Genomic DNA, 11,426 nt, shown 5'->3' with positions numbered 1-11,426 from the left:
GAACACAGGCTGAATTTAACTGTTTCAGAAGATTAAAATTAAAAAAAATTCAAGTGACAGTTAACAGGGAACATATCCAAAATGTGAGTTGTGTTGGGCGTTAAGAGCTATTCCACAAGAGGGTTCTTTCACAAAAAAAAAAAGGTAAACATTCTGCATGATCAGGCAATGTATTTAGCACATGTGTCTGCAGATATCTCCCTATGTATTAATGATGGACAAGATGTTCTATTTAAATCCACACAAAAAATTTATAGATGTACTCACCATGTCTTCATCTGCTTGCTTATTTGGAAATGATTTATATTTCTAAATAAAGTTATTTAGGCCTAAAGATAAAAGTACATTTAATATTTAAGGGATTGTCTGAAGGTCACTTTTAGTAACACTTGACAGTGTGGTTCTGTTGGAGGCTGTTAGAGCTAGAGAGCAAAATGGAGTCTCTGATGCCTGAAACATAAGGCCTGTGTACGTGGCATTTAACCCCTGGACCTAAAAGAAATGTTAACCAAACAAGTCAGATATCCCAGTAAACTGCCCGAGTTGCTAAGATAAGATCACACATCCTGTTAAGCTACCATTGTGAAAGGATGTTTGTGCCCCATAGAGATAATGTAAAACTGGAAAGTCCATATTGCATGACCCCCCTACTTTTCTATAGATACCATGGAAAAGTACTGAAAGCTACTTCCTTATGCTGTAGAACTATATAAGCTTGTCTTGCTTTAATAAATTCATCTCTTGATCAGCAAGCTTGACTTGAGCTCATTTCTTTCCCAGCCTCTTTCCTCCTTTTTAGGTCGGATCCTGCTCGTGACCCACGAATTACTTCACGATCCTCAGTCCACCCTGCGGGCAGGGTCCTGGGGGTCGCATGGTTCAGTGTTTGGTTCTGGAAACGCATGCTTCTCAAGCTCAGTTTGCTGGAGGTCACACCTAGCAAGGCTTGATGTGGTATGCAATGCTAGGGATCAAAATCAAGGCTTCTGTACATACCATAAGGCCCAGATTTTGGAACTATTTCCTCTGAACAAAATTAAAACATTTAAAACATAACAACTTTTAGGGAGAGCTGAGATACAATACAATGAGTGAGGCAGTGGCTTGCATGCACCCAACCCACCCACCTTTGGTTCAATCCCCAGCACTCTATAGTGTCCCTCAGCATGTAGGAGTGATCCCTGAGCATAAAACCACAAATACATTATGATAATTGCCAAGTGTGACCCCCAAAAATAAACAAAATAAAATTATAGAAATAAATTAAAATATAACTAGTTATTAGATTGATAAACTGATAGTGCCATATTAGAAAATGGTACCAAATCCAACTGCATCAAATTCTTTTTTGTTTGTTTGTTTTTTGGGTCACACCCAGCAGCACTCAGGCTTTACTCCTGGCTCTACACTCAGAAATCACTCCTGGCAGGTGCAGGGAACCATATGGGATGTCGGTATTCGAACCAACCTCCTTCTGCATAGGAGGCAAACACCTCTCCTCCATGCTCTCTCTCCAGCCCCTGCATCAAATTCTTAATAAGAAAATGCCAGAAAATAAACTTCTGCACTGTTGATGTATCAGGATTTTAAAAGTAGTGCATCCTTTCTTTTTCTTTCTATTATGTTCACTCAATACATGTTGTGCAGTAAAAAAAAAAAAAGCATTGCCACCTTGACCTTCTGAAATGTATGCTGCTGCTGTGCTCAAGGAGGTGGAGATTAAAACACTACTTTCATTGCTTTTTTCACTTCAATTCTTTATATTCCCACAGCAGAGTTTCTTGTGTGTTATATAAAATAAACCTAAACTACCTGCAGTCAACAGAGTAAAAGGTCCTGGTCAATTAGAGGGAAATCTGTTTGTATATACAATTTGCAGGTTATCTTTCTCAAAACTTTCATCATTGTATGTCTGAGTTGAGTTTGGGTAAAATATGACACAAATTCCATAATGCAAAAAAACATGGTCAAGGTTAGTTATAAACTAAGAGCTGAGCAAATGACAGAGGTATGTTTTTGAGATTCTAATTTTTAAAGGCACTATTTATTATATGCAAATGCATTTAGTTCTTAAACAATTGTTTTTAATTTTAAGCACAGTAATTTACAATACCATTTATGATAGGGTTTTATGTACACAATGTTATAACAGCACATTCCCTACAATGGAGTTGTGATCACCCTTAAATAATCATCTCAGTGTTTCTATGCCTCCTGCATCTCTGCAACCCTCAATGACTACTCCCCCACCCTTATCAACACTTAGGTAAAATCTAGTTTGATAGACTAATTTTGGGGTTCTACTGATTATGACCATGTATAATAATTCTTCTTTAAGGTAGGAAGTTTTCCTTTAGCTTAGAAAACAAAAAGACTCAAATTGATTAATATAAATAAACAATGCAGAATTAGTATGGCAGGATTCATAACTGCCTGTTTCATGACTAACTTTTGTGCTATTACTTCATTACATTTTCACTATCCTGGCCATCAGCTATTCCCACTCAGAACTTTCTAATTTTCTGAAAGAAATTTCTTATTTTGTCCTACTCATATGTTTTTGTCCCACTCATATATGTCCCACTCACATATGACTTCAAAAATAGTGAATTAACTCTACAATCCTTTTAAGTTCCCACAAGTTACCTACTTTTAGGGAGGCATATAATGTATATATTATTGATCACGCTTTTGTTTGTTTGTTTGTTTTTGTTTTGAGGGCCACACCTGGCAGTGCTCAAGGGTCATTCCTGACTCTATGCTCAGAAATTGTTCCTGGCAAGTGCGGGGGACCATATGGGATGTTGGGATTCGAACCACTGTCATTCTGCAAGCAAGGCAAATGCCTTACCTCCATGCTATCTCTCAGACCCCTATTGATTACTCTTAAAGTGTGCCAAGAGAATTTGATTTGCTTATTTTCCAACAGACTAGGTAAATATAAATAAACTTAAATATAATAAAATGTGTCTTACAGAAACAGAGTGAGATCTGGGAATTGTATTTTGCTCACCTGTCTCTGCACCTATTGGGGGAAACCTGTTCCGTGATGTTGGGACTGGTGGGGAAAATGTGAGGTCTGTGCCACTTTACCTAGAAAAATCAACAACATATAACTGGGCATCTAGATGCCAAGAGTGGGTTAGATCTTATCATGAAACTCCTAGGATAAATTATTATTCTCAAAATTCTTCAGAAATAAATGCTCAAAAATTAACTATGTTTTTTTTTGTTGTTTTGGTTGATTTGGGGCCACACTAAGTGGTGCTCAGGATTTACTCTTGGCTCTGTGCTCAGGGCTTGGGGGACCATATGGGATGCTCAGGATCAGGTGGGCTTCATGCAAGGTAAGTGCCCTATCTGCTGGAATCTTGCTCTGACTCTGAGCTGTGTTTCAAGGAAGACAAGTATGCAGTAAAGACTAACGAGAAGGTCCAGACACATTCACCATATTGAGCAAAAACTGTTAACCTGTGTTTAATGATGCTCAGTCATGGTTGAAACTGTGCAGAAGACAAAACTAATTCAAGTCCTACTTCCTCCCCTCACTTTTGAAGTTGTATTATATGGTTCTGAATATAACATTGTAAATATTAACATTGTAAATGTAAATGTTAAAGGAGTAATAAATGAAGAGTTGATTGATTTTTTAAATGTACAGGTCCTAAATAAATAAAGCTAGAAAATTTCATACAATGTCATTAAGAGATGTCATAAAAATGATAAAACAGAGGCCAGAGTAATGGTGTGGAGCAGTAAGGCATCTGCCTTGCCAGTGCTAGCTTAGGACAGACTGCAGTTCGATCCCCAAGAATTCCAAATGGTCCCCCAAGCCAGGAGTGATTTCTGAGTGCATAGCCAGGAGTGTGGCCAAATAACCGCCCCCCAAAAAAACCCAAAAATTCAAAAAACAAAAAAAAAAGATAAAACATATATCTCTTATGCCAAGGGAATTCCATTTCTAATTTCCCCAACACTTTCTGTGCCTATGGGGCAGGTGGAAGGAAGCACTAAACCTAGCCATCCCAATCTTCCTTCCCCCCCCCCCCCGTCCCATAAGCACAGAAAGTGTTTTCTGTTTTCTTTCTTTTTCTTCTATTTTTTATTTTTCTTATCTTTTCTATTTTTTTCTTTTCTTCTTTTTTTTCCAATTTTTAATTTTTTTATTTTCTTTCATTCTTATAGTTATTACATGATGGTGTTTGTTTGTATTAGCTGGCTGCATTTTTATAGATTTTTTTTTTGCTTTTTGTTTTTTGTTTTGTTTTTCTTCTTTTTTCCCTTCCTTCTTTTAAATTGATATTTATAACCTCTAGAGTCTAGACAGAATCCACCCATATTTTTTTTCCAACAGAACCACATAAATTTAATCATCTTGTTCTGCCTCATGAATTGGGAGGGGGTAGAAAAGGAGGATACCAGGACTAAACATGAACATTGAGTGGAAATAAGAAATGATCAGACTCAAGCACCAAACCCAAAGTCAATGACAACAGAAGAGATAACCAATCTACATCAAGCTATACATAGAGGGGAACACATACACTGGCGGTCTAGGGGTCAAGTGAGGGAGATATGGGAACCAAACTGGGAATAGGGGTGGAGGGAGGACAACACTGGTGGTGGGAATGATCCTGGATTATTGTTACAATGTACATTAAATATTGCTGTGAAGGATTCGTGGTTCACTTTGGTCACAATAAAAATTATTTAAAAAAACATTTTAATAAGCAAGGCAGTGATGAAAATATCCATTGTTGGGGCTGGAGAGATGGCCTGGAGGTAAGGCATTTGCCTTTCATGCAGAAGGTCATTGGTTTGAATCCCAGCATCCCATATGGTCCCCTGAGCCTGCCAGGAGTGATTTCTTTTTCTTTTTCGTTTTTTTTTTTGTATATAATCAAAATTTTAATTTGAGTTTTCTTTAATTATTTTATTTAAACAAACTTATTACATACATGATTGTGTTTGGGTTTCAGTCATGTAAAGAACACCACCCATAAACAGTGCAACATTCCCATCACCAATGTCCCAAATCTCCCTCCTTCCCAGCCAACCCCCGCCTGTACTCTAGACAGGCTTTCTATTTCCCTCGTACATTCTCATTATTAGGATAGTTCGAAACTTAGTTATTTCTCTAACTAAACTCATCCCTGTTTGTGGTGAGCTTCATGAGGTGAGCTATAACTTCCAGCTCTTTTCTCTTTTGTGTCTGAAAGTTATTATTGCAAGAATGTCTTTCATTTTTATTAACAACCATAGATGAATGAGACCATTCTGCGTCTTTCACTCCCTCTGACTTATTTCACTCAGCATCATAGAGTCCATGTACATCCATGTATAGGAAAATTTCATGACTTCATTTATCCTGACAGCTGCATAATATTCCATTGTGTATATGTACCACAGTTTCTTTAGCCATTATCTGTTGTAGGGTATCTTGGCTGTTTCCAGAGTCTTGCTATGGTAAATAGTGCTGCAATAAATATAAGTGTAAGGAAGGAATTTTTGTATTGTATTTTTGTGTTCCTAGGGAATATTCCTAAGAGTGGTATAGCTGGGTCGTATGGGAGCTCGATTTCCAGTTTTTGGAGGAATCTCCATATTGCTTTCCATAAAGGTTGAACTAGATGGCATTCCCACTAGCAGTGGATAAGAGATCCTTTTCTCTCCACATCCCCGCCAACACTGCTTGTTCTCATTCTTTGTGATGCATGCTAATCTCTGGGGTGTAAGGTGGTACCTCATAGTTGTTTTGATTTGTATCTTCCTGGTGACTAGTTATGTGGAGCATTTCTTCATGTGTCTTTTGGCCATTTGTATTTCTTCTTTGTCAAAGTGTCTGTCCATTACTTCTCCCCATTTTTTGATGGGATTAGATATTTTTTTCTTGTAAATTTCTATCAGTGCTATGCATATTTTGGAGATTAGCCCCTTTGGTATTGGGTATTGGGTGAATAGTTTCTCCCACTCAATGGGGGGCTCTTGTATCATTGGCACTATTCTTTTGAGGTGCAGAAGGTTCTCAGTTTAACATATTCCCATCTGTTAATCTCTACTTTCACTTGCTTGGAGAGTGCAGTTTCCTCTTTGAAGATGCCTTTAGTCTCAATGTCCTGGAGTGTTTTACCTACGTGTTGTTCTATATATCTTATGGTTTCAAGTCTGATATCGAGGTCTTTCATCCATTTGGATTTAACCTTCATACATGATGTTAGCTGGGGGTTTAAGTTTAATTTTTTGCAAGTGGCTTGCCAGTTGTGCCAACACCACTTGTTGAAGAGGCTTTCTTTGCTCCATTTAGAATTTCTTGCTCTTTTATCAAAAATTAGGTGATTGTATGTCTGGGGAACATTCTCTGAGTATTCAAGCCTATTCCACTGATCTGAGGGCCTGTCTTTATTGCAATACCATGCTGTTTTGATAACTATTGCTTTGCAGTACAGTTTAAAGTTGAGGAAAGTAATTCCTCCCATATTCTTTTCCCCAATAATTGCTTTAGCTATTCTAGGGTGTCACAGATGGGCCAAACACAAGATGAAATCAGGCCAAAAATGGAGCACAGCACAGAAGACAGGCAGATAGGGGTGCTGGCATCTGAGTCCCAGCAGAGTTCCCCTTTCTGTAAAGTCAGCCACTTCTTACTCACTCACTTGCTCGCTGGGTAGCTTCAGAATGCAGTTTTTTGGGGGTTCGCTTTTCAGGGCTCTTAGGAGAGCTTCAAGGATTCAGGAAAGACAGAGAAGCCCAGGACAGGGCTCCCTTGAGGTCCTCAGTTTCCTCAGAAGAAGCACAGCAAGTCGGAGACTCTGCAGGTGAAGCAATCAGCACTTTACCTGGCAGTCCCCACAGTCAGCCATTTCTTACTCACTCACTCGCTTGCTGGGTAGCTTCAGAATGCAGTTTTTTGGGGTTCGCTTCCCAGGGATCTGAGGAGAGCTTCAAGGATTCAGGAAAGACAGAGAAGCACAGGACAGGACTCCCTTGAGGTCCTCAGTTTCCTCAGAAGTAGCACAGCAGGGCGAAGACTCCGCAGGTGAAGCAATCAGCACTTTACCTGGCAGTCCCCACAGTCAGCCATTTCTTACTCACTCAATCACTCGCTGAGTAGCTTCAGAATGCAGTTTTTTTGGGGGTTTGCTTCCCTGGGCTCTGAGGAGAGCTTGAAGGATTCAGGAAAAAAAGCAGGAGCAATTTCTGAGCGTGGAGCTCTGAGCACTGCTGGGTGTAATCCGAAAACCAAAATAAGAAAATATCCATTGTTTCTACATTTGAGAAAAGGCTTTGGTTCTCTGATGAAAATTTTGAGATATATATTTCTCAAATATATACGACTATATATATTTTGTATAATGTATATTAAAGTTATAAAATATATAAATATGTTTCTAATATATGTGCACATATATAATTTTCAGTTTGCCAACCTTAGTGTAAAATGTCAGATTGAGCGAGTAAATTAAAACTAAATTAGGGGTAAACCTCTTTACCTATCTGATAGTAACAGTGAAAACTTTAATACCATGGCTCATGCACAAACATATAAATGAATATGAAAATTGTAATTTATTAATTATTTAGTAACAATGTCATAACAATTATAATATGACAATCTGGGTGATTGGACCATAACCAATGCTATTGGAAGCCTACTTCCAGATATATTTTTTGGTTCCAGCTGCATGCAAGGCAAGGGCCTCAATCTCAGCTCCAACTCTCTGATCTCAAGTATAACAAGTTTTAGTCTATTGAGTTTTAAAATTTATATACTATTTTGATAATAGAGACTGTGAAAAGGAGAGCCTCATGTATTGCCAGCCAAGTTATAAATCTACAAAATCATTTTAGGGGAAAGAACTTAGGAAATAAATTTTTGTCTAATAAGAATTACTCATCTTTGACATGGTAGATTTTATTCTGAATAAGATCACCATTCACGATTCCTTTAAAAACTTTTTAATGGTGGTATTGGAATTTACAATATGCCTAATTATATTTTTATTAATATCTTTATTTAAACACCTTGATTACAAATATGATTGTAATTGGGTTTCAGTCATGTAAAGAACACCCCCTTTCACGAGTGCAACATTGCCATCACCAATGTCCCAAATCTCCTTTCTCACCACCCCACCTCCACCTGTCCTTTAGACAGGCTTTCTACTTCTCTCATTCATTCACATTGTTAGAATAGTTGTAAGGGTAGATATTTTTCTAACTGCTGTCACCAGTCTTTTTGGTGAGCTTCGTATTGTGATCTGGATCATCCAGTCTCTCTCTGTTTGTCTCTGAGAATTATTGCAAAAATATCTTTTATTTTTCTTCAAACCCATAGATGAGGGAGATTATTCTGTGTCTATCTCTCTCACTCTGACTTATTTCACTCAGTATAATCGATTCCATGTACATCCAGGTACAGGAAAATTACATGACTTCATCTCTCCTGAATGCTACATAATATTTCCTTATGTATATGTACCAGAGTTTCTTTAGCCATTCATCTATTGAAGGGCATCTTGGTTGTTTCCAGAGTCTAGCTGTTATAAATAGTGCTGCAATGAATATAGTGTGAGCAAGGGACTTTTGTATTGAATTTTTGTGTTCCTATGGTATATCCCTAGAAGTGGTATATGTGGATCAAATGGGGCTCAATTTTCATTTTTGGAGAAATATCCATATCACTTTCCATAAAGGTTGGACCATAAGGCATTCTCACCAGCAGTGAATAAGAGTTCCCCTCTATCCACATCCCCTCCAGCACTAGTTGTTCTCATTTTTGTGATGTGTGCCAATCTCTGTGGTGTGAGATGGTACCTCATAGTTATTTTGATTTGCATCTCCCTGATTATTAGTAATGTGGAGCATTTTTTCATGTGCCTGTTGGCCATTTGTATTTCTTTTTTCTCAAAGTGTCCGTTGATTTCTTCTCTCCATTTCTTTTGATGAGATTAGATTAATTTTTTTTTGTAAAGTTCCATCAGTGCTTTGTAAATTTTGGGTATTAGCCCCTTATCAGTTGGGTATTGGGTGAACAGTTTCTCCCACTAGTGAGTGGCTCATGTATCTTGGGCACTATTTTCTTTGAGGTGCAGAAGCTTCTCAGATTAATATGTTTCTATCTGTTTATCTCTGCTTCCACTTGTTTGGAGAGTACTGTTTCCTCCTTAAAGATAACTTTGGTCTCAATGTCATGAAGTGTTTTACCTACATGCTGTTCTATATACCTTATTGTTTCAGATCTGATATCAAGGTCTTTAATCCATTTGGATTTTACCTTCCTACATGGCGTTAGCTCGGACTCTGAGTTCTCTTTTTTGCAAGTGGCTAACCAGTTGTGCCAACACCACTTGTTGAAGAGGCTTTCCTTGCTGCCTTTAAGATTTCTTGCTCCTTTATCAAAAACCAGGTGATTGTATGCCTGGGGAATATTCTCTAAGTACTCAACCCTATTCCACTGATCTGAGGGTCTGTCTTTATTCCAACATCATTCTTTTTTTTTTTTAATAACTATTGCTTTGTAATACAGTTTAAAGTGGGGAAAGTAATGCCTCCCATATTCCTTTTTCCAAATATTGAGTTAGCTATTTGAGGGTGTTTTTGGTTTCAAATTAATTTCAGAAGAGTTTGATCCACTTCTTTGAAGAATTTCATGGTTATCTTTAAAGGGATCACATAAAATCTGTACAATTATTTGGGGAGTATTACCATTATTAATGGTGTTAATCCTGCCAATCCATGAGCAGTGTATGTGTTTTCATTTCCAGCTTTTCTTTCTTATTTCTTTAGCAGGGCTTTATAGTTTTCTTTGTATAGGTCCTTCATGTCTTTATTCAATTTGACTCCAAGATATTTGAGTTTGTGTGGCACTAATGTGAATGGGGTTGTTTTCTTAATGTCTATTTCTTTCCTATCATTATTGATGTATAAAAAGGCCATAGATTTTTTGTGGTAATTTTGTAGCCTGCCACATTGCTATATGAATCTATTTTTCTAGAAGCTTTTTGGTAGAGTCTTTAGGGTTTTCTAAGTAAAGTATCATGTCATCTGTAAACAGTGAGAGCTTGACTTCTTCATTTCCTATCTGGATTCCCTTGATATCTTTTTCTTGCCTTATCACTATAGCAAGCACGCCCAGTACTATGTTGAATAGGAATGGTGAGAGAGGACAGCCTTGTCTTGTACCAGAATATAGAGGAAAGGCTTTTAGTTTTTCTTCATTAAGAATAATATTTGCATTGGCTTATGGTAGATGGACTTAACTATATTGATAAAAGTTCCTTTCATTCCTATCTTGCTGAGACTTTTTTTTTTTTATCGTAATGGGTATTGGAATACTTACCTGGCAAGGGAGATACCATGGTCACGAAGGTGTTTTCCCCAGTGTGAGATTTATCCATTGCACTCCGGATGTGCTGACCCCTGCAATTTCCCCAAATGTGGGAAACTAGACTGCATAATTTGTGATAGTGTGTGTGTGTGGGGGGGGGAAGAATGGGTGTTGGACCTTATCAGGTGCTTTCTCTGAGCCTATTGATATGACCATGTGATTTTTATTTTTCTTGTTGTTGATGTTGTGTATTATGTTGATAAATTTACAGATTTTTAAACCGTCCTTGCATTCCTGGGATGAAACCTACTTAATCATGAATGATCTTCTTGATGAGGGATTGGATCCTATTTGTCAGGATTTTGTTGAGGATCTTTGCATCTATGTTCATCAGGGACATTTGTCTGTAATTTTCTTTTTTTGGCAGCATCTTTGTCTGCTTTAAGTATCAAGGTGATATTGGCTTTATAAACGCTATTTGGAAGTGTTCCCATTTTTTCAATTTCATGAAAAAGCCTGGTCAAGATTGGTAGTGGTTCCTCTTAAAAGGTTTGAAAGAATTAATTTGTGAATCCATCTGGACCTTGGCTTTTGTTTTAGAGCAAACATTTGATTATATTTTTAATTTCCTCAATAGTTTTGGGGTGTTTATATATGCTACATCCTCCTTATTCAACCATAAAGGTAATAAGAGTTCTAGAATTTATCCATTTCCTCTAGGCTCTCATGTTTAGCGGCATAGATTTTCTCAAAGTAGTCTCTAATTACCCTTTTAATCTCTGCAATATTTGTAATGACCCCCCTTTTCATTTCTACAATGAGTTATCAATTCTCTCTCTCTCTCTCTCTCTCTCTCTCTCTCTCTTTGTGAATTTTGCCAATGGTCTATCAATCTTGTTTAATTTTTCCAAGAACCAACTTCTGCTTTTGTTGATCTATTGTTTTTTGGGTTTCCACTTCATTGATTTCTGCCCTGAGCTTTGTTATTTTTTTCTGTCTCTCTATTTTTTATTCTTTTTGTTTATCATTTTCTAATTTTATAAGCTACGTCATTAAGCTATTCAGGTATGTCCCTTCTTTCTTCCAGATGTGTGCTTGC

The 11,426-nt window shown here is 37.4% G+C and overlaps 1 pseudogene; it reads left to right on the top strand.

Annotated features, from left to right (window-relative positions):
- Positions 1-10,331: 10,331 nt before the first annotated feature.
- On the top strand, positions 10,332-10,510 carry LOC126008092 (uncharacterized; annotated as a pseudogene).
- The last annotated feature ends 916 nt before the right edge of the window (positions 10,511-11,426 follow it).

The sequence above is a fragment of the Suncus etruscus genome, chromosome 4, assembly GCF_024139225.1.
Source record: "Suncus etruscus isolate mSunEtr1 chromosome 4, mSunEtr1.pri.cur, whole genome shotgun sequence".
NCBI lineage: Eukaryota > Metazoa > Chordata > Mammalia > Eulipotyphla > Soricidae > Suncus > Suncus etruscus.
This window is presented reverse-complemented; position numbering and strand designations above follow the sequence as displayed.